General features: G+C 43.2%; 1 pseudogene; it reads right to left on the bottom strand.

The window, feature by feature from the left end:
* Positions 1-327, bottom strand: part of LOC149995992 (nuclear transcription factor Y subunit alpha-like) — a 39,133-nt pseudogene extending 38,806 nt beyond the window's left edge.
* Positions 328-14,586: the final 14,259 nt, after the last annotated feature.

The raw sequence follows: 14,586 nt of genomic DNA, 5'->3' as shown, positions 1-14,586 counted from the left end.
ACATGTGGCACCAGGGATGCCAAGACACTTATTGAAAAGACCCAGGAGGGTGGAATACACATCTTTCAAGGTATAAGTAGGCAGGATTCAGACCACTGCTGAGGCAGCTGAGCTCCACACACCAGAATGCTGTTCCATGCCACATTGATCTCCCTTGACATTGACCACCAGAGGCTCTGCCCTGCTGGACTGAGGAGTTTGTCTGCCTTGCCGAGCACCTGGCTCCAGTGATCCTTCCTTACAAGACACTGGCAACTTCCTTATCCACTGTGCTGTCTCCTGGACCGGCAGACTGAGACTCTGGGACTCGGCTTCTTTATCCTCCATCAATTGATGTGTGTTGTGCTATATTTCTCTTAGATTGTTAGAGTGTGAGTAGTACATTGATGCATGTTGATGTTCCACTTCGAGCGAACCTGCATTCAATAAGAGCTGAGTGAATAGCATAGTTACTGTGTGTGACTCTTGCCTATTCCTTACTCAGCAGGCAGCTAGCCGAGGAGTTGCCTGGCTGACTTATAGGAAATACTGTATCATGAACATATGCTTGTGACAGAAAGCAGGCTTTCTTTCAAACTAATTTCTTTTCTAATTCTTCACAGGCTCACCCTAACCAATCCCTTTCCTGGGTCTTCAGGGAGGGGGGTTTGGGTCCCTTATCCAATCCAATCTTTTCCCCAGGCTAGATTCCATCCCTTTATATCACCATTTTGGTTCCTATTGAACATGTTTCAGAGTTTTGCCTTCTCATCTGATTTCTTTTGTGCATGCGCTTACTTCCCTTTGTTCCATCTTGGCTTATATTGGGCATGCACCCAGCAGAGAAATTTTCCCTTCCCCTTTTGTTTATTCTCCACCAACCCCACAGTCTGGGTGAGTGGAATGGTTGCCCCCATATCCTCAAAACCCCATTCCCTACCCCCTGGTGAGATTAGAAAGCTGGTTTTTCCTTCTACACTGGATACAGGGGAAAGAGGAGTGTTTATCCCCTGGGCCATTGAAGCTGTAACTTCCAGGCTTAAACCTGATGAAGTGTAATTTGAGAGTTAATCAGGCTTAGGCTTAGCCAGTTTTGTTCCCTTCTCTTTGTTAATATCTAGCTGACTATGCTAACAAAAGAAGATTTCTCACTAGTTTCCTTAGATCTACTATATTCCCTCCCCCATTGTTCCCATAGTTTATTATTAACAGCTATCATAATGATTTTTAAATTTTACAATATAAAGCATGTCAGTTTTCTACAGTAAATTTCAATGGTTTCCCATTTCATTCAAGGTAAACTTCAAAGTCTTAACATGACTTAAGATATATTGTATATTCTAATCCATCATTATCTTTCTGGTCTCATATCCTTCTATCTCCTGTCTCTCTCAGCTCTTGCCAAGCTCAGTGGCACTGCAAGTAAAAGTGGGCTATCGAGATGTCTCTGTACAATCTACAAATCATCTTAAATATCCTAGCTCTAGTGGTTTCACATTTTGGGATAACCTCCCTAAAACTATTAAGTAGGTGGATATTCAAAATTGATCAGGCAGAATAAAGTAATATATGGTCATTTAGTATCTGCATTTTTAAAGCTATATAGCATTCATCACACTTTTGTATATTTTTTAAAAGGTTATTGTATCTGTGTTAAGTTTTAAGCTCTTTGACATCAGGGACTTAGGCAAGTATTGTACACTACAGGGCTCAAAGTGTTAGTTTAGTTAATATACCAAGATTCTCTCTTAAACTTCATTAAATTAATGAATACTTTAAAGGCTCTTCTTAAACTTTGTTCATATATGTCTGCCTACACTCTTAAGCACTTACTTACCTGAGGGCAAATAATAACCACCCCTCGCTTACCTGAAATAGAACCCGGATGCCACAATAAATCTAAACTTACTTCTTCAGTGGTTTAAAATTAAAGTTTACATCCATTTGGTTGGATTCCATACACAAATATTTAACTGTATCTTCACATTACACCTGGATATATATTTAAAAAAAAATGTTATGATATAATGAGGCTATTGACATAAGAATCTTAGAACAATGTTAATAATTTTAGACATTGTTTTTTAAAAGGGAAAGTTATTTAATAGGTATTACCTATATTTTCTTATTTTCAAAAATTCCCTAAGTACAGTTCATAAAATGCATTTCTGGAAATCAAGCTTTGAGTCAAGTATAGCATATGAGAAGTTCAAATGCAATAATGCACACAAGAAAAGATTCTGGCCTGAACCAGACTGGTGGGACAAGAAAGGAGCATAAATACATACAAGAAAGACTAAGTATATAGAATTGAATGACTGTCATGATTAATTAACCATATAATTGCCAAAGTTAGTGATACATGTCAGATGTCTAACCTTTGTATTTGTGCACACTTAAATAATAAATAAAAATGGAAAAAAAATAGGGATGTTTTTGATGTGTGATTATCTTTGTTTGCACTATTCCTAATATTAGATCCTTGAAAGTGATAGGTTAAGAAGAAAACACCACACACACACACACACACACACACACACACACACACACACACACTCCCAAAACCTCACAGATAAAAATATGGTGACACCACAGAGAAAGGGTGAGTAAGGGGAAGTAGAACAGGTTTTGGGGGGGATAAATGTTGGTGGAAGGAGACTTGGGGTGGTGAGCACACAATGCAATATAAAGATGATATATTATAGAATTATACACCTGAAACCTATATAATTTTATTAACCAAAGTCACCCAAATAAATTCAATTAAAAATCTATCTATTACCTATCTAGACAAGTATTGTAAATTGTTAATGATAGAATTCTGTTCATTGTGAATCTTTTGACTATTTTGCATTTTTAACATTTTTCATAATAAAATTTTCAAAAAAGAATTAAAAGGCAATTGTAAAAATAGATCTGAAGCTCAGAAATATTTTCTGTGTACAGTGTATTAGATTTAAAAATTTTTACACACATAGTATCCAAAATAGTAAGGGTCAATGAGATGTTTTGGGCAGAGATATAAATTGCAGTTCTCAAAGTCAAATGCCTACCCTGTAAACAAGTAAAGCTTTCTAAATGTAAGAGTAGCAGTGATGGTTTAGAAATGGAAGCCACATGATCTACTTAATGGAATCCATTGGCCTTCAACACTAGGGAATTGCCAGATTATCTAATTTTGAAGGGAATCCAAATGTCTATATTTATACATACACTATCCATTGTTTATTTTGGTAATTACGTTAGCAAGCAAGTAAAGGGTTTTAGGTGAAGAAGGGAATCTTTGTAATGCTATTTATCCCCGTATACCTGGTGGGATACTTCAAAGAGATTCAGGCTTACAAAATGGACAAAAATCAGTAAGTCTCAGTAGACTTGGCATTGTGGACAGTTGGTCCACACATCCCCAACATAATCACTGAAATCAGCTCATATTTATTTCTCCCCTCCTGACTTTAGGTTCAAAATTCCAAAGGGAGTGTCTGGCCAGCCAAGAACAAATACCCTCAGTAATAGGTGCCAGTGAGCAGATAAATTGGATTAGATAACTCTGCCTTCCTCAATGGTAGAAAACAACCTGAATTCTGTCATCACAGCAATATGCATAAATAAATTACCATATTTTTCACACTATAAGATGCACTTGGCCATAAGACACACCTAGGTTTAGAGAAAGAAAACAAGAAAAATAAATTTGGAACCAAATGGTGTACTAAAATATTTAATAAAATATAACAGGATAATATTGCAAGAATATAAAGTGAACAGCAGTCAACAGTAGTATTAAGAACCATCATCAATGTCATTAACAAATCAGGAACAACTTTAAGGTTCAAGTACCCTTTTAGTTTTCTGAGAACCCCAAGAACTCATCATCACTAGTGTCAGAACTTATGGGGGCCTTTCATAACAAGCATTGAGGGAGTTAGGAGGTATCACTAGTTGTTACAGTCACTGAGAGTATCACTATCCTAGTTAAGAGAGTTATGGTGGGTTCACTATTCTGGTAGTAACACAGGCACTGAGGGTATTAAGGGGTATTGCTAGCCATAACAGGCACTGAGTGTAGTCCACCAGAACCTGGGGTTTCATGTGGGCCTACCACTTCCTCTTCTAACAGCTTTAGCCACCTATGACAGGTCAGGTAATACACATCATGATCTGTGATGCAATATTCGCTCCACAAGATGCACAGACATTCCCCACCACCCCCGCTTTTTGGGGAAAAAAAGTGCATCTTATGGAGCAAAAAATACGGTAATACTTAAGACAAAAATGTGTCCTTTGGACTTTGTAACATGGATTAACATTATAGTTCAGGGGCAGAAATCAGATTTTTAAAAAGGTGAAAAAAATTTTCCTCAAAATATCGATACAACAAATATAAGCAACTTCTTGAAAAGCTTGGCTTTGAAGTGAAATAGGGAGATAAGGCAAAAGTTAAATGGCATCACTCCCAAGCATACAGAGGAAAGAGATTTGAACATGTTTTAATGATAAATTGGTGTATATACTGAGAGACAAATAATCTAGAAGTGTATAATGAACTTGCAAAAGAATAATCCAAGAATGCACATAGAGGGATTAGAACTATATTGAAGAATCCATGATTACCTCTTCTTGGGTAATAAGTGAGGCTGAGGAGACTATTGAAAGGCATAGAGTTTTCTAGTGGTGGTAGGAAGGTGAGGCTATTCTTTTCAACAAATTGAAATCTGATGTAGGAGGGAGTATCATTTACTTAGAATGGGGTGTAAAAATTAAACCCAAGTTTTGAGGTGATCAAATAGTTTGAAAATGGCAGGATTTCTTTTTTGTTAACTCAATGTGGTCCTGGTTGTCAACAATGGTTGGAAATCTTGTTCATGATTGTGATTTCCCTATCACTTTCTTGCAATTTATATGTTTCTTTAGTTTCTAAATCCTGTCAATGCCACCAATCAAATGTTTTTCAAATCTACGTCTTCTTAACTTGAATATTATTATTTCACAGTAGTTTTTCATCTAGGTTTTTTTGATATTCAGTTAACTAGAATTGTTATCTACTCCTTTACCTCTGCAATCATTTTTTAAAAAATATAATGCTTTATTACCTGTTGGGGGAAAAAAAACCTTACCTGACCATCCCATATGATAAAGTAGAAAACTCTTACCCTAAAAAAATTATAATATTTTGGTGCCAAACTAGATTTCTGTTCTCATCTTCTACACAGTCAAGCAAATTTGATGTTATCAAACATTTCTTAATTAAAATCAACATATTCCACATAGCAATATTTTTGCCAATATATCTCCTAGGGCAAGGGAAATAAAGGAAAAAATAAACAAATAGAACGACATCATACTAAAAACCTTCTCTGTGGCTAAAGAAACAATCATTAAAATGAAAAGGGAACCGACTCTATGAGAGAACATATTCCCCAATCATACATCAGACAAGGGTTTGATTTCCAAAATATATAAAGAATTCATATGACTTAACACCATGAAGACAAACAATCCAATTAAAAAATGTGGAAAGGATCTGAATAGACACTTCTCTAAGGAGGACATGCAGATGGCCCATAGGTATATGAAAGAATGATCAACATCAGTAGCCATCAGAGAGATGCAAATTAAAACCACATTGAGATACCACTACCACAGGCCAGAATGGCCATCATTAACAAATCAACAAACACCAAATTCTGGTGAGGATGTGGTAAAAAGAGAACCCTAGTGCACTATTGGTGGGAATGCAGACTGGTGCAGCCACTGTGGAAAACAATGTAAAATTTCTTTAAAAAACTAAAAATGGAACTGCCTTTTGACCCAGTGATTCCACTGCTGGGAATATACCTTAAGAATCTCAAAACACTAATTCAAAGGACGTATGCACCCCTATGTTCATAGCACTATTTATAATAGTCAAATGCTGGAAGCAGCATAAGTGCCCATCAGTAAATGAGTGGATTAAAAAACTGTGGTATATTTACACCATGCAATACTGAGAAGCAGAAAGAAAGAAGGACCTTTTGTGACAGCATGGGTGGAACTGGAGAATATTCATCATCATCGGCAGCCGTCCGTCTCGAGAGACGATGGCGTAGCTTCTTGAGAGTCTATCTGCACCGCCGAGAATGGCTGTGCAGTCTGACTCGGGAGTGACAATCCCTGCCGCACTTGTTACAGGTGAAGGCAGATGGCTGTTGTTGCTGCTGTTGACGCTGCTTCCGCCTCGATCTTTTCTGGACCGCCTCCTCGTTGCGCGCAGCCTCTGCGCGTGACGTACCTTGCCTGACCGCGAGCCTCCAGGCTAGGCGGTCGTCTGCTTGAACTTCCCATGTGTTGAGATTGATGGAGCATTGTGTCATGTCCTTTTTGCAGATGTCTTTGAACCGCAGTTTTGGGCGCCCTGTCATCCTCTGGCCTTCTGCTAGCTCGCCGTAGAGGAGGTCTTTGGGAATACGGCCTGCATCCATTCTTTTGACATGGCCGAGCCACCTGAGGCGTCTCTCACTAAGAACTGCATGCAAACTGCTCATGTTGGCTCGCTTCAGCACCTCGGTGTTGGGAACCTTATCCTGCCAGGCGACATGCAGGACGCGTCGCAGGCACCTCATGCGGAAGCTGTTGAGTTTCCTTTCGTGCCTTGCGTAGGTGGTCCACGTCTCGCTGCCATAGAGGAGAGTGCTGAGCACGCAGGCTTGGTAGATGCGCAGTCTGGTTTTCTCAGTGAGGCTGGAATTGTTCCACACTTGCCGGTTCAGTTTGGCCATAACTGTGGCTGCCCTGGCGATTCTCCGGTTGACCTCCAAGTCAACTGACAGAGAGCTCGAGATGGTGGACCCGAGGTAAGTGAAGTCGTTGACAACCTCCAGGGTGTATCCGTCGATGGTGATGCATGGGGGAGTCCCCGTGCCTTGAGCCATAACGTTCGTCTTCGTCAGGCTGATGGCTAGTCCGAACTCCTTGCATGCGTGGGAAAGGCAAGTGACTAGCTGCTGGAGTCCCTCTTTGGAGTGTGATGTCAAGGCTGCGTCGTCGGCTAAGAGCATCTCACGGATGAGCACCTCTTTGACTTTGGTCTTGGCTCGTAGACGGGCCAGGTTGTAGAGCTTGCCATCGGATCTGGTGTGAATGAAGACACCCTCGCTGCAGTCCTTAAAGGCGTATTGGAGGAGCATGGAGAAGAAGATTCCGAACAGCGTAGGCGCGAGGACGCAGCCCTGCTTTACTCCGCTGCTGACTGGGAAGGCCTCAGAGGTTGCGCCGTTGTAGGACACCGTGCTGTGCATGTTGTCGTGAAAGGACATGACCACAGCAAGCAGATATGGTGGACAGCCAATGTTCCGTAGCAAGCTGAAGAGTCCGCTTCAACTGACCAGATCAAACGCCTTCGTGAGGTCGATAAAGGCGAGGTAGAGTGGTTTATGCTGCTCGTGACACTTCTCCTGCAGCTGATGTAGGGAGAAGATCATGTCCACTGTTGATCGGCCAGCTCTGAAGCCACACTGGGACTCTGGGTAGACGCGGGAAACAAGGGTCTACAGGCGGGCAAGAGCGACCCGGGCGAATACTTTGCCGACGACGCTGAGGAGAGAGATGCCCCGGTAATTGTTGCAGTCGCTTCGGTCTCCTTTGTTCTTGTACATGGTGATAATGTTGGCGTCTCTCATATCCTGGGGGATGTAACCCTCCTTCCAGCAGAGACAGAGTAGATGGTGGAGCGGCTGTAGCAGGACTGGTTTCCCGCTCTTTAGGATTTCTGGAGGGATTCCGTCGCTTCCTGGTGCTTTCCCGCAAGCGAGGCGGTCGATGGCTTTGCCGAGCTCTGCCGCAGTAGGTGGGGTGTCTAGCTCCTCCATGACTGGTAGGTCTGGGATGGCGTTAAGAGCAGTGTCTGTTACGGTGTTCCTCGTCGCGTACAGCTCAAGGTAGTGCTCGGTCCACCGCCGCATTTGCTGTTCCTGGTCAGTGATGACCTCACCTGTCTTGGACTTAAGGGGGGCGATCTTGGAGGGGATTGGGCCTGTTGCCTTCTTGATACCCTCATACATTCCTCGTGCGTTGCCTATATCGGCGGCTTCCTGGATGCTTCTGCACAGGTTTAGCCAATAGGTGTTGGCACAGTGGCGGGCGGTCTTCTGGATTTTGTTCCTGGCAGCCCGTAGAGCTTGAAGTGTACTGGGAGTGGGCGTGGCCTTGTAAGCCAGTAGGGCCTTCCTCTTAGCCTCGATCACGGGTTCCATTTCTTCCCAGTGAGCCTCGTACCAGTCAGCGTTCTTCCACTCTTTCTTCCCGTAAGCAATAATGGCGGAGTTGTATATGGTGTCGCGGAGACGTGACCAATTGGATTCGATAATGTCGTCTGCCGCCATTCCCTCGCCGAGTGCATCTTCCATCCTGTTGATGAATTGCTGGGTCTTAACTGGGTTGCTGCCACAACTGGTGTTGATGAGTGGGCGACCCTTCATCTTGGAGTGGTGCAACCTCTTCGGCATTATGCGCACCTTGCTTACCACGAGGGCATGGTCCATGTCGCAGTCTGCACTGTAGTAGCTGCGGGTGAGGAGGGTGCTGCCAATATCCGTTCTTCTGGTGATGATGAGGTCAAGCTGGTGCCAGTGGCGGGAGCGGGGGTGCCTCCATGACACCTGGTGGATCTCTTTGCACTTGAAGAATGTGTTTGTCACGCACAGGCCGTGGTGACACAAAAGCTCAAGCAGTCGCTGACCATTCTCATTGATCTTTCCTCTCCCAAAGTTTGTGAGGCAGGTGGGCCAGGCCATGTGGTCGGCTCCTACTCTTGCGTTGAAGTCTCCAAGGAGATAAAGAGCGTTACTTCTGGGGATCTTGGATAACGCTTCGTCCAGTGCATGGTAGAACTGTTCTTTCTCTTCGGTGGTGGCGCAGAGGGTTGGGGCGTACGCGCTAAGAATGCTGACTGGGCCGAAAGTTGTTGACAATCGGAGGGTAAGTAATCTCTCTGTGCCTCCTGTGGGTGGCTCTATGGAGTTAACAAGCGTGTTCTTCACAGCGAACCCAACACCGTGCTGTCTTGGTTGGTCCGGAGACTTCCCTTGCCAGTAGAAGGTGTAATTGGTTTCTCTGATAGTTCTGTTGTCGGCCAACCGGGTCTCCTGTAGAGCCGCAATGTCGATGTTTAGTCGTGCCAGTTCCCTGTCGATGACGGCGGTTTTCCTGGCACCATTGATCCACGGAAGGTCTGCAGTAAGTCCGGGACACATGGTCCTGATGTTCTTGTTGTTTGCTTGGAATTGCCTGGTGCGAGTGTTTTGTGGCCCACTTTTCGAGAGACGCCTCTCTGATCCCCACGCACCCAGTGGGGCAGGTGAGCCATGGCGAGACGGCACCTAATTGGCTGGGGGCTGCCCAGCTTGAGGCGGGCGGTAGCTGTCCAGTGAGGTGCGATGACCTCTCCCACCGTCTGGAGAATATTATGCTAAGTTAAATAAGCCAGTTTGTAACAGACAGATGCCATAAGATCTCACCTATAACAGGAATCTAATGAGCAAAATAAACTAAGGAACAAAAAAGAACCACAGGCAAGGAAAGATGGATCTGACTGAAAGTGACCTGAGGGGGGGGTAATCGTGGAAAGAAGGGGAAGGGACTAGACAGAGAACATCTATGAATGACCCACGGACATGGACAACAGTGTAGGAACTGGCTGTGGGAGTGGGGAGTGGGATGGGCAGAGGAGGGCAAAGGGGAAAAATTGAGACAACTGTAATAGAATACCAATAAAACATGATTTAAAAAGATGTCCACTTAATTGTTTATTGATTACATAGTTATTAATTTATTGAGTTATTTTACTTATGTTTTTACAGTGTATTTCTGCCTTAATTAAGGGTGAGGAATTATTCTTTTTTTAAAATAAAGTTATTATATTATTTTAATAACATAATACTATTAACTTCCAATATACAAATTTAAAATAAACAAGTTGCTTATGCTGGCATTATTCTAACTACATAAAAATAAATATTGCAATTAAGGGAACATCTTGGGGGGGGTGGGTAAGATGGCGGAGGAGTGAGGAGAGGTTGCGGTTTTAGGCTCCGGAGACCCGTCTGCAGTTTGGTCTAATTGCAGACAGAACATCTCAGTGAGCAGCTGGACATTGGCGGGAGTTGAGCCAAGGCACTGCTGGATTAGAGAAAATCCATCTGGGAACAACCTGTTTAGTGAGGATAGCGGAGAAAAAGGGGACGAAACGGGATTCCTGACTGGGGCAGCTGCCTGAGCTGTGGCGGGAAGCACACAAAGGATTTTTGGCGACCACAGGCTACCCCAGAGAGGAGTCAGGCGGAGAGCGGATCTCTGCCCGCTGGCAGAGACAGGACTCGACCAAGTGGCATTGGCGCTGAAGGACAGGAGACAGCGTGCTGCCGGGCAAGTGAGAACATAATTCTCCTTTATATTTTTCTCTAGTGGACGGTGGAGACGGGAGGAAAGTTTGGGGGTGGTAGGCCGTTCTGGAGGAGCCCAGGCGCAGGGGCGCGCTAATCCACTCCTCAACCCTACCATTGGGTCGCGGGGGCGCACATAGGGAAGTGCTCTCATTCACTGGCCCAGGTGCGCGGGGCCGTGAGTCCAGGCGTCCCTCGGACACTCCCCAACGGACATAAGATCAGTGCCCCAACGGGCACAGGGAGGGCCCACTGAACACGCAGAGGACTGTGCACAGACACCCCTAGACAGCTCCCGTGGGCGCAGGGCCCTAGGCCGGAAAGCAGACCACTAGCGCAGGCTCTGTTTGTGCCCGCCCAGACGGGTGAGGGAAGGTGGGCAGCGGGAACAGCGGGAGGCGGCGACCCACGGACACTCGATTCCACTGAGCACAAGTGTCCCTGGCCTTGCCCTAAGAGGCGAGAGACCAACTCCCGGAGCTCGGCTCAGCGGGACTGAGGGCACGGGGCAGCGCGCGAGCACAAAAGCACCTCAGCCCGGGGTCAGTGGGCGCCAATCCCGGGGAAAGCTCTCGGGCCGCCCGCGCGGGCAGGGACACCTCGGCGCGAACGGGGAACCACCGCGGCCCAGCGAAGGCAGGAGCCAATCCCGGGGAAAGCGCTCGGGCCGCCCGCGCGGGCAGGGACACCTCGGCGCGAACGGGGAACTGCCGCGGCCCAGCGAAGGCAGGAGCCAATCCCGGGGAAAGCACTCGGGCCGCCCGCGCGGGCAGGGACACCTCGGCGCGAACTGGGAACCGCCGCGGCCCGGCAGCAGTGGGCTCCAACCGAGGGGCAAACTCTCGGGCTGCCCGAGAGCGCAGGGGCTTGCGTGCAAGGGCACCTCAACTGGCTCCAGCAAGCAGCAAGGGAGCGCGCCCTGCCGGCAACCGCGGGCATGCACCATAGCGGCAACCGGGGGTGCACACCAGTCCTGCAAAAAACAAGAACCTCTGACCTGCCACACTAGACCAGCTGCGGACCCAGAAAAAGAAGGCAACACACCAAGGCTAAAACGGAGTAAAAACATCGTTTTTTTTTTTTTTTCCAAATTTTTTCTCCCAAATTTTTTCTCCCTTGTTCTTTCTTTCTTCTTAATTATTTCTTTTCTTTCCTTCTTTCTTTATTCTTTTCCTGGGTTTTTTTGGGGGGTATATATATATATTTTTTTTTAATTTTTTTTCTCTCTTTTTTCTTTCTTTCTTCTTTATTCTTTCTTTTCTATCTTTCTTTGTTCCTTTCTTTCTTCCCTTTTGGGGTTTTTTTAGGGGGGTTTTGTGGTAAATTTTTTATTTTCTTCTCTTTCTCTCTTCTTTTCTTTCTTCTATTTTCTTGGGGATTTTTTGGGGGGGATGTTTTTCCTTCACCTCTTCCAATAATAACAAACTTTATCTCTAACGTGTTGCATATAACCTCTCCTTCTCATCCTTTCTCTTTAATCGTGGTTTATTCGTTTGTGTGTCTAGCTTAGCCCCCCTATCACTCTAAATAATATAATGTAATTACTATATAAACCCAAATACAATACAATCCCACTTTCTTACTATACTATGTATTTTTCTATCCTTTTCTTCTATTTTTATTAACATACAATGTAAATATTACTAACTGGCTTGCACAGTCTCAACTATTATTAATCTATCAACCCCTCTATCAAAAATTATATTTTTCCTCCCCCAAAACAACTCTTATCTATTCTTCTTATAGTATAAAAGCTCAAATCTCTTTACATTTATATTAATACGGGCTAGTTGGCTAACGATAGCAGGATAGAGTAGGGGATACTTTCTGAGGGTGTGGGTCTCCTGCCTGGGCTGTGTGTTTATGTCTTTAACAGCATATCCACAAAAGAACTCAAGACAAAGCAGATAGAGTGACTCTCAACCAAGTAGCCAGAAGGAAGATCCTATCAAAGAACATCTGAAATATAACCGAACAGCATAAACAAATGACATAAAGGGTAACTCAAGACCATCAGGCTCGGGATATCAAAGAGACTGCACCACTGAAACTCCCAGACCTTCGATAAAGAATATTACACCACAAAGGAGGGAAGTCAAAGCAGACTACCCCCCCAAAATAAATAAATAAAAACAAACAAAAAGAATCCAACATGGTAAGACGCAAAAATAACCCCTCAATGAAAAGAAAAGAGGAATCCTCAGAAAGAGAGATAGACGAAATAGACATAGCCCAAATGTCAGACATGGAATTCAAAACAATGGTGGTAAAGAAGCTCAATATACTCGACATCCTTAAAATCAACTATGACAAACTTCAAGGAAGTTACCAGCAGCTCCAAGAAAATTACAGGGTACTGGCAGAGAACTACACCAGCATAAAAAAAGACATAGAAATTGTTAACAGGAACCAGGAAGAACTTAAGAATACAATCTCTGAACTGAAAAACACAGTAGAATCAGTCAAAAGCAGACTTAACGAAGCAGAGGATCGGATTAGTGAGTTAGAAGATAATGTAGAGAAAAACTCCCAGACAATACAGCAAAATGAAAAACGATTGAAAAAATATGAACAAGATGTAAGGGAATTACAGGATAGCAATAGGAAAAACAATTTAAGGATCATCGGAATACGAGAGGGAGAAGAAAAGGAACATGGAATTGAAAATCTGATAGGAGAAATAGTGACAGAAAATTTTCCGAACCTGATGAGAGGAAAAGCTATGCAAGTCCAAGAAGCACTGAGAGTTCCAATCAAGAGGAACCCCCAAAAACCCACTCCAAGGCACATCATAGTTAAAATGGCAACATTCCAAGACAAAGAGAGAATCCTAAAAGCAGCAAGAGAAAAGCAGCAAATAACTTACAAGGGAGCTCCGATAAGGCTATCAACTGATTTCTCAACAGAAACATTACAAGCCAGAAGGGAATGGTCCAAAATATTTCAAGCAATGAAAAACAAAGGCCTACAACCAAGAATACTCTACCCAGCAAGGCTCTCATTCAAAATGGAAGGTGAAATAAGGAGTTTCTCAGACAAAGGAAGACTGAAAGAATACATCTCCACAAAACCAGCATTGCAAGAGATGCTAAAGGGACTGTTCTAAAAAAAAAAGAAGAAAAAAACAAGAGAGGAGAGGAACAGAGGTACAAAGGGAAATGAATAAATACACGTCAATAATAACCTTAAATGTAAATGGATTAAATGCTCCAATTAAAAGACATAGGGTAACGGAATGGATAAGAAAACAGGACCCACATATTTGCTGTCTACAAGAAACACACCTCAAAACAAAAGATTTACACAGACTGAAAGTAAAGGGATATAAAAAAAATATTCCAAGCAAACGGACCGGAAAAAAAAGCCGGGGTAGCAGTTTTCATATCAGACAAAATGGATTTCAAAGCAAGGACAATAAAAAGAGACAAAGAAGGACACTTTATAATACTTAAAGGAACAATCCATCAAGAAGATATGACTTTGATAAACATATATGCACCCAACATAGGAGCACCCAAATACATAAAGCAAATACTAGAAGACCACAAAAAGGATATCAACAACAACACACTCATAGTAGGGGACTTCAACACTCCATTATCAACAATAGACAGATCATCAAAGCAAAGAAACACCAAGGATATACAGGCATTGAACAACACACTAAACCACATGGATCTAACTGATATATATAGAACTTTTCACCCCAAAGAAGCAAAATATACATTCTTTTCAAGTGCACATGGGACATTTTCAAAGATAGACCACATGATAGGTCACAAAACAAGCCTCAACAAATTCAAGAAAATTGAAATCATATCAAGCATCTTTTCAGATCACAATGCCCTGAAACTAGAAATCAACCTCAGAGAAAAAAATCAAAGACACCCAAACTCATGGAGATTGAATAACATGCTATTAAATAATGAATGGGTTAACAATGACATCAAAGAAGAAATCAAGAAATTTCTAGAAACTAATGATAATGAGCACACAACAACCCAAAACCTGTGGGACACAGCAAAAGCAGTCCTGAGAGGGAAGTTTATAGCAATACAGGCATATCTGAAAAGGCTAGAAGAATCTCAAATAAAAAACCTAACCACAATGCTACAAGAACTAGAACAACAACAACAAACAAAGCCTAGGGCAAGAAGAAGGAATGAAATCATCAAGATCAGAGCAGAAC

This window comes from Furipterus horrens, unplaced genomic scaffold (genome assembly GCF_987537825.1).
Source record: "Furipterus horrens unplaced genomic scaffold, mFurHor1.1.pri manual_scaffold_12, whole genome shotgun sequence".
Classification (NCBI taxonomy): domain Eukaryota; kingdom Metazoa; phylum Chordata; class Mammalia; order Chiroptera; family Furipteridae; genus Furipterus; species Furipterus horrens.
The sequence above is the reverse complement of the archived record's forward strand: the minus strand, read 5'-3'. Positions and strand labels throughout refer to the sequence as shown.